Below are 13,425 nucleotides of genomic sequence, written 5' to 3' on the forward strand. Positions count from 1 at the left end.
ATTAACTCCAAAAGTCAGACTCATGGGGATTGAGGGAGAGGAAATAAAAAGGGAATTCCTACTTCTTGACTCCTAGTTGGGTTTGTTCTCATGACCAAAGACATGCAATGAGACCTAATCCTTGCAATTATAGTTTGGTACTTCAGTTATTCTGGGCGATTATTAATTGTAAATCAGTAATCACCGAAAAATGACATCCCCCCTGTTTTTTTAGTGTTAGATTTTCTTCATTAGCTGTTTTTTAAGTGTTAGACTTTTATTTTTGAAATATTCTCTCTTTCTCCCCCTCTAATAATCTTAAATTTTAATTACTGTATTATTTTGATAACATCTCTCATCTCTCTTGCTTTTGAATAAAAACTAGTTTTTTGGCCCGGGCGCTGCCCCGATTCATCATTGTTTGTATATAAAAATACTATATAAAAAAAAGTAAAATACGTTGGTGGTTTTATAAAAATAATATCGACCATTTGTTAATTCATTATTTAATATGAAGTAACCTAAATGTTATATCGTATCAATTTATTTTACTTGTTAAAGGGGTATTTTTTTTCCAGCTATTTATCATAAAAAATATTTCTTCAAGTAAAAACATATTTCGTGGTTAAGGTAAATGTTATATTGTATCAATTTGTTTTACTTGTTAAAGAGATTTCTTTTTCCAGCTATATATCATTAAAGCTCCTTCTGGTAACAAATTTCGTGGTTAAAAGAAAAAAACTTAATTTAAATTTGAGTTACACATTTTAGTACTTAAATATAAGTATATAACATATACTTAAGGTTGAGTAATTGAAAGAAATGAAATTAATTTTATAATTATAATTATATTGTTGGCAATTAAAATTTTTGAATTTATGAACATGCATAACTCTTTTTAATACAACTTTATTATCATAAGATTTGTTGTTGGAGTGATGGCATAGGTTCAAATACTATTGCTAACAAATTATTATTTTTTGTGTGGAAACATTGATGATTGGTAATAGTAGGTGACATGGCAACACGTGGCAAAATTACAATGCTTGCCTTTGAGTTTTAATATATACTAGAGCAGCCAACGCGCACGTTGTGCGCGGAATGGCTAGCCTTTGCAACTTAATTTTTCTTGTCTCATGTTTGCACTTTACATGAAGGAATAAAAAAAACCGATAAAGGAATATATTTCTATTGCTTAGGCATTGTTTGTTTGCAGTCGTCCTAAGTTGAATGTTGCGTGTGAAATATCTCGTATATTGAAAAAAATCTTTATTTTTTTTTTCTTGTATATGGTGATTCTTTTAATTGGAATACTATGTAGAGTTACAGTAGAATATAATTCTTAGGTTTTTCAATGATAATGCAGAAAAGGAGCAAATGTTAGAATTGTTGTTTGTTTATTTTCGCAGTGTTGATATTAGCATTTATTACTTAATTGTAGTGGTATAATACGAAATAGAGAAAGAATCATCAATGATGAAACCGAAACGACCAATTCCTAATCCACCACAGAGGCTAAGAATATTAATCAATGAGTTCATTTCATCCATCACATAGGCTAACAATATTAATCAATGAGTTCATTTCTAATTTAAAAGTACAATCCTTCTAGATGAAACCGAAACAACCAATTCCTTCACACACTTATGCCCAACAGTACATGATATGTTTATATATTATACTAAAGCAGCCTATATCCACCTACCAAGTCCAGTCTAACCAATGAGTTCTTAGACTTAAGAAGTCATGTATAATGGATAGAGTATAGTGACTAAATTCAATCTGTTCACCATCTCCAGTAAGCAATCTTGACATCCACCCATCAAGTTCAGACTAAATTCTGAAATTGATCTTATTTAATAACGAGTTGCCGGAAGTGTCAGTGACCCAGCTCCCAGAAAATTCGGCCGCCCTCTTCCACCGCCTCCACTCTCCCTTCTCGAGGCCCCCTTCCTCAGCGTTCCCATTTCCAGACCGTCGACCGCGAAAAGGTCCTCGTTATATATTCCTTTTCCGCTATATCTTGGTATTGTCAACTTTTTTTTAGCCACAATTTGATTTGGAAATTTTGGGAAGGTGGTGAACAAAGATGTGGAATTTAGTACTTGGAAATGGCAAAGATAGTGTGGAGAAAGAGGAGGAGAGAAAGCTCAAATGTGTAAGGAAATGTAGACGGGTAAGAACAATTTGAAGTTGTACTGTTGGAGTATGAAATTACAAATATAAGGTAAAACACATTTTGAAGGGTAAATAGGGGTACAAAGGTAAAATAATATTTTGAAGGGTATAAAAGTCCGTGCACTATTCATAAGAGCAACTTTTTACTTTTTATAAGGTAGGGATATTGATTACTTTGTAGTCCCCTTGTTTTTTTTAGTGTTACACTTTTCTTAACCCTTTTTAAGTGTTACTTTTTTTTTTAATTTTTTTTTTAATTTATTTTTAGTTTTTGGAATATTTCTCTCCTCACTAGTCTTGACATTTAATGATTATTTAATAATATCTCTCAAAACAATATTAAGTTTACCAATTTTTCTTATCATTTTTTATACCATAAATACTTCACTTACGCCTTATTATAAAAAATAAACCCTCCAAAACTTACCATTTTTTTTTATACCAAGCAAGCCTTGACATATAGTTGAAACTTTTGCATCTTATAAGTTATAACCATGAGATATGTTGTAGGATTATACTCCACTTAGGGAACTTTGGAGATGGGGTTTCCCCCCTAATTTTTCCTCTTCCAATGGGTCTTGCCTGTTAATCCGGACTAGGTTGACTTTTCCCCACAACTTTTAAGTAAGAGTTTAGTTGACTTCTTCGTTTGCCTTAGTAGTTAGTACTCATGCAGATTTAAGAGAGAAATCAGCAAATGGCATAATGTAATAGCCAAGCATATCAGTTAAATTGCTGACTCGCTTCATCAACACAAACCAAGCCACATCATACTCAGCTTGTCTCATCTGGATTAGCATATTTATTGTTTCTGTTAAGTGTTAGTTGCTGAACTTAATAAATGAATGGACTTTAGATTTGAACAAAATTAAAAGATAATAATCATGCAAACATTTGCCTGCAGAAAAATTGCAAAACTGATATGAACTGATCGAGCACGAGTTTTGACTTGTGATGGTATGTAGGGTATTAAGAAGAGAGTACATTTCAGGTCAATTATATGTCAATTCCTCTTATTTATTGATTTCCTTGATCTGACTGATACTGTGATTTTTAAACGCGTTCTATCTTTGTTGTATGAAGTTCATATGGTCCGAACAAAAACAATTGTATGATAAAGAAAGATACTGAGATCTTTAATGGTCGATGTATACTTTTTCATAATTTTTATAATTTCGCCATTAATGATATTAGTAGTTAAAGTTATGCATTAAAAACTTAATATAGAAGTGGCCAAAATATCACTTCATATAACGAGAGGTAGGGCCTGTTTCTCTTCTAGTTAATTTCATTTCATTTCAGTTCAGTTCAGTTCCTAATTTCCTTCTCTCATAAACAATTCAATTCAGTTCAGTTCAGCCAGCTCAACTCAGTTCAGTTCAATAAATCATAACATGGCCGTAGTACTTTTGTTTGACAATCACCTAAATCCCATAAGTGGGGTCAACTATATGAACCAAAAGTGATTATTCATTATAGTCATTCACAAAAATCTACCTACCCCATCCCTTACGATCAAATACCCCATTCTCATGCAAATCCATATGTTTCATATTCTTCTTAACTCCTTTCAACCAAGTCATTTTCGATCTCCCTCTACCTCGTTTAACCTCTTGATGATCCCACTCTCCCAATCTTCGTAACGTTGTACCCTCGGGTCTCCGTCTTACACATCTGAACCAATGTAGGTGATTTTCCCTTAGTTTGTGTGCAATGCCTACGACACCCACTTTCTTGCGAATAACTTCATTTCTGATTCTATCTCTTACAGTGTTCCCACATACTCCCTCCGTATTTTTTTTAAGTGTTATAGTTTGACCGGCACATAGTTTTAGGCGATTTAATTGACTTAAATAAAATAAGAGGTAAGTGAAATAGTTGGAGTATTAAAAAATTGTAAAAGAAAGATAGTGGGGTTAATAGTTTATTGAAAAGTAATAAATATGAGAGGAGAACTATAATAAAAAAAAGTAGTAGTGGGTTTTGGTGGGGGCCATGAAAGGAGAGAGATATAATATTTTAATGTAGCTTTTTGCCAAAAAAGAAAGTGTAACACTTATTAAAACACAACCGAATTTAGTAAGTGTAACACTTAAAAAAACACGGAGGGAGTATCCATCTTAACATGTGCACTTTCGTAACTTTCTTTTTAATGTAGTACTTCTGTTTGACGATGTCAAAAAAATGCAGTTGGCTAATTAGTTTTCCTGGACTTTATAAATGAAGTTGAGCAAGCTAGTTGGCCTATCATCATCCATCTCCTTTAATTTTATTTCTGTAGCTTTTGGTTTGCTTTCCCCTCTTTAGGAATGAGTGAATTCGTTCAAACCTTGAGTTCATTTATTTTCTCCATTCATTTTAATAAGACCTCATGTGTCTTTCATATCTTTGTTTCATGGCTGTTTATTGTTGCCCATGTACAATCATTGTACTTTAAATTCTCTGGTTTCGACGAAAACAGTAGACAGACTATTAGCTATCAGAACGATGCAATCCCTGCAAATGGGGCAATCCAGCTCACCAGAAATGGTGCAGATGGTGCTGATTATCTTCAGAGTGTAGGACGAGCATCCTACAATAAGCCCATGCGCCTTTGGGATAAAAACACCAATCAGACAACCAATTTTACATCCCACTTTTCATTTAATATCTCACAGGATGCTCCTAAACACTATGCTGATGGGCTGACCTTTTTTCTAGCGCCCTTTGATGACTCAACAGCTTCTGCTCCAGATAACTCAGCTGGTGCGTGTCTTGGTTTGATAAGTGGTCAATTCAACATAAAGACTTGCAACCTTACTAGTAAATACCAATTTGTTGCTGTAGAGTTTGATACCTGCGCTTCGCCATGGGATCCGGGTAATGCAACAGCAGGACCAAATACGACGGATCATATAGGAATAGATGTCACTTCTGTAGCTTCAAAGGCTGATTTGTTATGGAGTGGTGGATTTATGAAGAATGGAACTACAGCAAATTCTTGGATAACATATGATTCTTCTTCCAAGAACTTGAGTGTCTACTTGACTTATGATACTAATCCGGTGTTTAATGGGGAATCCAACCTTTTTTATGTCATCGACTTGAGATCTGTTCTCCCGGAATTAGTTAGAGTTGGATTTACTGGTGCAACGGGTTCAAATTACGAATTTCATAATATCCTTTCTTGGGAATTAAGCTCAACCTTGGAAGAAGGTAAAATCCAAGGTAAGAGTAAAGCGGCGTTGGTAGGTGGCCTTGTAGCTGGTTTTAGTATCTTAATGATTGGAATAGGCTTAGTAGTGTATATGAGGTGGCGGAGGAGATCCAGGGGAGATAAGGATGACATAAATATTGATATTGATGGCGAGTTTGACCAGGATACTGGGCCAAGGAAGTTCACATACAATGAACTTATACGTGCTACTAACAACTTTCCCGAGGAAGGGAAGCTAGGACAGGGAGGTTTTGGAGGTGTGTATAAAGGATTTTTAACAGATCTCAACAAGGAAATTGCTGTTAAGAAGATATCAAAGGGATCAAAGCAAGGGATAAAAGAGTACATGTCAGAAGTGAAGATTATTAGCCGTTTGAGGCATAAAAATTTGGTTCAACTTCTTGGTTGGTGCCATGAACGAGCAGAGTTGCTTCTTGTTTATGAATTTATGCCTAATGGAAGTCTTGACACCCATCTTTATGCAGGCAAGAGAAAGGTTGTTTTACCCTGGGCAACGAGGTACAAAATTGTACAAGATTTGGCATCTGCCTTGCTATATCTACACCAAGATTGGGAACAATGTGTATTGCATAGAGATATCAAACCAAGCAATGTCATGCTTGATTCCGACTTCAATTCCAAGCTTGGAGATTTTGGGCTGGCAAGATTGGTAGATCACAATCTTGGTGCACAGACAACTGTATTAGCTGGTACTTTAGGATACCTTGCTCCCGAGTGTGTTATCACAGGACAGGCTAGTAAGGAGTCTGATGTCTATAGTTTTGGGGTGGTGGCCCTTGAAATTGCTTGTGGAAGGCGGCCTGTTGAAGATAATGTGAGTACGTTAGAATGGGTTTGGAATCTCTATGGAGAAGGCCATCTTCTTGAAGCAGTTGACAAAAGTCTCGAAGAAGATTTTGACATTCAGCAAGTCGAAAGCTTAATGGTGGTTGGCTTGTGGTGTTGCCATCCAGACCATACTTATCGTCCTTCTATAAGACATGCTTTAAGTGTTCTAAATATGGAATCACCTTTGCCTAGCTTGCCTTCAAAGTTTCCGGTTCCAATCTATTGTTCTCCCCAAATGGATACTTTCTATATCACATCTTCTTCTAGATTTACAGGCAGTAGCGGAGCTACATGCTCTTCCTCTGGGCCAGTTATTTGTGATGGCTCTTTCCCCTTGTTGTCTGAAAATGCAGTGCTGAAGTCTGATTAGCCTTAATATATACATCTTTATATTTTAAGGAAAAAAAGGGTGTTTATTAAAATTATTTCATTATGGTAACTCTCTGAACATACAGTCTGTACAATTGTACATTGAAGTATTTTCTGTGATTTCCAGAATCAGTGCTGCATCAATTTAATTTTGTTTCACTGTAGTATTGTATCAAGGTTTTATGCATTGTTTTAAATGTAGTACTGCTGTGTATGAATTCAAAGGAAATTTTGGTTGTATGATTAATCCCTAACATAATGTTTCTTGAACCCTGCTAATCCCCATTATTTGCCAAAAATTTAAGTCCCCCATCAGGAAAGATTTTACTCTGTCATTGGCTCGTTGTAAGAATCTAAGACTAGAGATCTCTTTTTCAGATCATGTACGATTGATTCTACATTAGTACGTGTAGTATTTGTGAAACTTTCTCAAAAGGTAAAACTGGGTAACATTTTGGGAATGGAGAAAGTATATGCATATACATCTTTGACTCTTTGCACCTTTGCTCACGAGTTGAACGTAATTTTGAGAGGAAACTATTTTTTCCATAGACCTGGTACATGCAATGTGTTGCAATCTTGAATAATTTTTTTCCTGGACTTTTTATAGAAGGGTCTAAATTTGAACAAAAGATGAGGTGAAGAGGAGAGACTAAGTGACCCTGTATTAAGAACTAGTGAGTGTAGTGACTATTGAGAAAGAGTTAATGGATGGCCACGTATTGCATAAGCCATAAGATATCAAGAAAGAGAGCGAGGCTAAGAAGTCAAGTTAATCAAGTTGGGTGAAATAAATAGATAAACAGGACTATGTTTTTAAAGACGAAGGGAGTATTTATTTTCCACGATAGATGTCAGCATCGGTACTTGATCGTAATAAACATATGGATTTTAGTCATTGTCCTTTAATCTAGATTTCTATGACTTAGCTGGTTGTAACTAACACGGTGCTTTAATTATAGCATAGAATTATTTGAGTAGTTTGTGTTTGACATAGTCAACAAACTGCAGCAGAAAACTGAATATAGTGTAACCTGGACTTTTCTAAGTGAATTTGAGCAAGTTTTGTATCCAACCTATAATTTTGTCTGCCTTTCTTCATTCTTTGTATTTTTTGCTCTGTATTCCAATCTAAAGAAATGAGCTTATCAATTCGCAGCTTCGGTTCATCATTATACTTCATCCCAATGACCTCTACTATCTTTCATATCTTTATTTTGCTGTTGTTTGTTGTCTCACATGTACAATCGTTGAGCTTTAGTTTCTCTAGTTTTAACCAAAACACACCAAATATTACCTTAAGGAACGATACAACTCTTGTAAATGGCGCTATTCAGCTGACTGCCAATAGAGCTGTTGGCGGTAACAGTCAAAGTGTAGGACGAGCATCCTACAATCAGGCTGTGCGCCTTTGGGATAAAAGCACTAACAAGACAACAAATTTTACCACCCACTTTTCTTTTGATATCGCACAGATAATTAACAATGAAAACTACTATGGTGATGGACTCGCCTTTTTTCTAGCGCCATTCGATGTTTCAGCTGGTGCTCCAGGGGACTCATCTGGTGGGTGTCTTGGTTTGATAGGTGGTCAATCTAGCCCTGGTCAATCTTGCAATGATACGAGTACATACCCGTTTGTTGCTGTCGAGTTTGATAGCTTCCACAATAGCTGGGATCCAGGTTTTTCAGGGGCTCCGAGTAATGATCATGTAGGAATAAATGTCAATTCTGTATATTCAAAAGCAAATTTTACACTGACTGAAGGCCTGAAGAACAGGAGTACAGCCAATGCATGGATAACTTATGATTCTTCTACCAGATATCTAAGTGTTTACTTAAGCTATGATGCTAATCCTGTATTTAATGGAGAATCTAACATTTCATATGTCATTGACCTGAGATCAGTTCTCCCGGAAAGAGTCAGAGTTGGGTTTGCTTCTGCAACAGGGGCTAATTATGAACTTCATAACATCCTTTCTTGGGATTTCAACTCAACCTTAGAAGATGTCGATATTACTGTTACGCCACATCCGCAAAATAACACAAGCAATCAACCATCAACTAGGCCAAGCAAAAAAACAAGTAAAGCAGCAGTGGTTGGTGGCCTTGTAGGGGGTATAAGTGTCATCATTATTGGATTAGGTGCATTAGCATTTATGTGGAGGGGAAGGAGATCCAGAGATAATAACGATGACATAAATTTTGATATGGATGATGATGATTTTGATCAGGATACTGGGCCAAGGAGGTTTACATACAGTGAACTTATTCGTGCTACTAACAACTTCCCTGAGGAAGGGAAGCTAGGACAGGGAGGTTTTGGAGGTGTGTATAGAGGTTATCTGTCTGATCTTAGCCGGGATATTGCAGTTAAGAAGATATCAAGGGGATCTAAACAAGGGAAGAAGGAGTATGTGTCAGAGGTGAAGGTTATTAGTCGCCTGAGGCATAAAAATTTGGTTCAACTTCTTGGTTGGTGCCATGAACGAGGAGACTTGCTTCTTGTTTATGAATTTATGTCTAATGGAAGTCTTGACACCCATATTTACGCCAACAAAAGAAAGATGGTCTTACCTTGGACAGAGAGGTACAGAATTGCCCATGGCCTGGCATCTGCCTTACTGTATCTCCACGAAGAATGGGAACAATGTGTGTTGCACAGGGATATTAAGTCCAGCAATGTCATGCTTGATTCTAATTTCAATGCTAAGCTTGGAGATTTCGGGCTAGCTAGGCTTGTAGACCACAGTCTAGGATCTCAAACAACTGTATTGGCCGGCACTTTAGGCTATCTAGCCCCAGAGTGTGTTATGACAGGAAAATCCAGCAAAGAATCTGATGTCTACAGTTTTGGGGTGGTGGCCCTTGAAATTGCTTGTGGAAGGCGGCCTGTTGAATCCAAGGAAGAGCCTAGTAAGGTGAGTTTGATAGAGTGGGTGTGGCAGCTCTATGGAGAAGGCCGTCTTCTTGATGCAGTCGATGAAACACTCAAAGAAGGAGATTGTGACATTCAGGAATTGGAATGCTTAATGATCATAGGGTTGTGGTGTTGCCATCCTGAACACACTTTCCGTCCTTCCATAAGACAGGTTATAAATGCTCTTAACAAGGAGTCTCCTTTGCCTAACTTGCCTACAAAGTTCCCAGTTCCCACCTATTGCTCTTTGCCAACAAATGTAGAACCTTTCTACATCTCAAGCTCCTCTGGGTTAACAGGAAGCAGTGCTACTGGCACCACAAGCTCCTCATCAGCTCACTCGGTTGTATCTGGGACTACTCCTTTGCTGGTAGACAATGCAAGAGTCTGATTAGGTTTTTCTTCTTTTCTAGACTCTATTTGTCTGATGAAAATTACCCATTTTATATTCTTTTTGGTTGTAAGTGATTTCTTGGTGTTTTGTTTGTTAAATTGTCACTTAGCTTGATCGAAAACTTCATTCTTTTTCTAGCATCAGTACTGCCCTAATAGTTTTTGCAAAGCTGTAGGATTTTATATCAATGTTTAGTGCATTGTACACTATATTGTACAGTGTGTCAGTGTGTCTTTAGTTTCATTCAATTTGAGACAATAGTTTGTTAATCTTTTGCTTTTCAAAATTTTTTAAAAAAGTGCAATATTCTGTTTTTATGTTTTTTTTGGTTGTTTAATTAACCAAAAAAATTCCTAACTATTTTTTTGCTACAGCTAATACCCAGAAAAAGTCTAGGATCCACAACTAATTCTGTTTGACGTAACATGACCCGCCCCAAGCCCCCAAGATTAAATGAGGTTGCTGTTATGTATTATGTTCATGAAATAAATCCATTAATGATTTCTTTCTGTTAATTTGTGTTCTGCTTCAATTGAAATTTATGCAGAAAATGAAGACTTCATTACCAAATAAGGCGTTTTCCCCCCTCATTTGACAGTATATTTATAACTTCTAGCAACATCAATCATTATTTGACCTGTTGGTACAATTATATCAAGCTGAAAGCGACTAATAACTATCCTACAACTTGAATGATATAGCAAAATATTAGATCATACTAAGTAATTAAGGTCATTAATGTATACATTGGGTATTCTGGGATCATATGAAGCTGGTTTTACTCCAAATTCTATAATTCCTGCAGACTGCAGTACTGGTGGCAGTAGAAGATTTGTTGGATTTGAGCGTCAGGGAAACCGAGGCATGTGAAGCAGAAAGGGGATAATGCTTCAGCAATGATTTGAATTTCATACCCTTAATCAACTTTAAGTCAATGAGAGTATTTATACTGTTGTACTGCATTACCACCAGCCATATAATTAAAACACACTGAGAGTATTCTCTCTTTTCGATTCAACTTTAAGTCACCAACTTGGCAAGTGCTCAAGTCTTTATACTGTTGTACTGCATTACCACCAGCCATATAATTTTCTGTCATTATTGTCCTTTTTTGCTGATTTATAATTTTATAGGACCAATAATGAAGACTATTTGTAATAATATAAACGAATTGACCGTGGTCAATAAGTTGCAGTTGGGTAAATTACAAGTAAGTTACATTAATAAGGTTGATTAAATTAACTAGCCAGAGTTTAGTAGTAGATTTAAGCTTTGTTTACCTTATTAATGGTACAAATAATTTGCAATGCAGCCTTGTAATTCTTGTGCTTAGAATTTTGTAGCCCAGTCTTTCTGCATTGTCAATCATTCACTGTTATAGTATGCAGTTTGTGTTTCAATATTTTGTTTTCTTGCTTTTTTTTTTTTTTTTTTTTTTTTTTTTTTCTAAACCATGTTGAATCACTTTTCTTTAACTTCACTAGTTTCAACCAAGATATATTGTTGAAGAATAAACCTCTCAAGTGTCACCACATATAAGTGTTCCGCATTGGTTGAAGAAGAGAGAGTTAAACATTTTATAAGACTAAGGGGTTACTCCTCCTATTGCCATATGTTTTTGGGATGAAATCTCCTTTGATCTTGTGAAGTGAACTCTCTTTCTTGGTTTGTGGGTGCGGCCCATACCTGCATTTAACATATATGAATGATACTTTTACAGCGAATGGGGCGATTCAGCTCACAAAGAGTGGCAGTGAAGCCTTTCCAATTTGGCCACCCAGACAAACTTTTAAAAGTCATCAACTTTTTAAGTAAGTACTCAAGTATATATATATTCTCAATTTACTAAATTATTACGACCAGGCATGTTTTTCTGTCATTTTCCTTGTATTTATTTATTATAGGACCATTTACGAATACGTTGCAGCTGGGAAATTACCATTAAATTACATTAATGGTACAATCAAGCTTTGTTAAACTTATCCATGGTACAAATCTAATGCAATTATGCAAGTATCAAGTATGCAACCTTGTAAAAGTTCACGACCAATTATTATGAGTATGAAGTCATTAAGTCACATAATTTTGTTTCCACCAAGATTTTAAGTCATTAACTTGGCAAGTGCTCTGTTAAGATAAGTGTAAATAATTTTGTATAATTCGGTTTCCTTGTATTTAGCCTTAGGATTATTTACTTTCCTTGTTTATAGCTAGATTAGAGCAATGCCTAATCCTATACTCTGTATATATTGCTAAGCATAACAATCATAATATTATAATTCTTTCATGATACTCCCTCCCTTTTTAAATACTTGCTCCATTTATCTTGGACACGCATACCGATACTAATCTTTGATCACTAATATATTTAATTATCAATAAGTATAAATTCTAACAATTGAAAATTAACAATCTATTCATTGAGATGATTCCAACAAGTACACTATATTTTTTCTATAATATAAATAACAAACATTAGTCAAAGTAGGACAAATGAATAGTGCAAAAGATAGAAATAGAGCAAGTATTTAAAAACAGAGGGAGTATTAGTTAACTAGGGTTTTCTCTCTCATCTTCCGCGAGAATTTCTCAGCTTAATTTAGTAATTTTGTATATTATGAGGACATAGCTGTAGTGGTGGACCCCTATTGTTCTGAAAATTGTCTGATGACCAAACTTTAAAGAACTACAAAAAAAAATTTAAAAGGGAAGAAAGAGAGAACATAAGGGGCAAGTCCAAAAACAAAAGAAGAGAGAGAAACCCTTCTCGAACCATTTCAATTCAAAGAAGATAGAAGAGAAAATATAAAGGTAAGGGCGAAGAGAAACGCTTAAGCAAATGACGATCTGAAAACATAAGAAGGAATTCGAAATTAAAAGAAGAGAGAGAAACCCATCAGACCAAAGCTAAGCTAAAGCTAAGGGTGAAGAGATAAGCAAAAGCGAACGACGATATGAACTCAGACGAAAATGAAGTATATTAACCATTGGTGTTGTTCTTGTTCTATCTTTTGATGTTGATGGTACTTTTTATGATACCAACAAACTTTTTGATGATATTTGGTGCTGTTCTTGTTTTATCTTTTGCTGTTAATAATACTTTTTATGATACCAACAACTTCTTGATAGTATTCTTTTAGATACCAACAGTCCTTGATGGTATTATACAACAATTTTTGATGGTATTCTTTTGGATACCAACCTCTCTTGATGGTATTCTTTTATACCATTAGTCATTGATGGTATTTGATATTGTTCTTGTTCTATCTTTTCCTGTGCATGGTACTTTTTATGATACCAGCATCTTGATTGTGTTCTTTTAGATACCAATAATGCTTGATGGTATTCATTTAGATACCAACAATCCTTGATGGTATTTGTAATTAATTCAACCCAAAGAGACCCAACGCTAAAGTTTGAGAAAAAAAAGGGATTATAACAAATTATGAAAAATAGATGCTCTAACAAATTATTATGACAACTTTTTTTAGTTTGCAAAAAATAAAACCAAAATTAAGAATCAAGAAAATTATGCATTTA

The 13,425-nt window shown here is 35.2% G+C and overlaps 2 pseudogenes across 1 annotated transcript; both read left to right on the forward strand.

Annotated features, from left to right (window-relative positions):
- Window positions 1–4,419: 4,419 nt before the first annotated feature.
- Window positions 4,420–6,816, forward strand: LOC145627227 (L-type lectin-domain containing receptor kinase IX.1 pseudogene; annotated as a pseudogene).
- A 646-nt stretch (window positions 6,817–7,462) lies between these two features.
- LOC145627228 (L-type lectin-domain containing receptor kinase IX.1 pseudogene) lies at window positions 7,463–11,144 on the forward strand (annotated as a pseudogene). Its single transcript, XR_014111352.1, has 2 exons — window positions 7,463–9,886; window positions 10,433–11,144. The product of XR_014111352.1 is annotated as an L-type lectin-domain containing receptor kinase IX.1 pseudogene (transcript).
- Window positions 11,145–13,425: the final 2,281 nt, after the last annotated feature.

The sequence above is a fragment of the Chenopodium album genome, chromosome 4 (assembly GCF_948465745.1).
Source record: "Chenopodium album chromosome 4, dcCheAlbu1.1, whole genome shotgun sequence".
In the NCBI taxonomy this organism is placed as follows: domain Eukaryota; kingdom Viridiplantae; phylum Streptophyta; class Magnoliopsida; order Caryophyllales; family Amaranthaceae; genus Chenopodium; species Chenopodium album.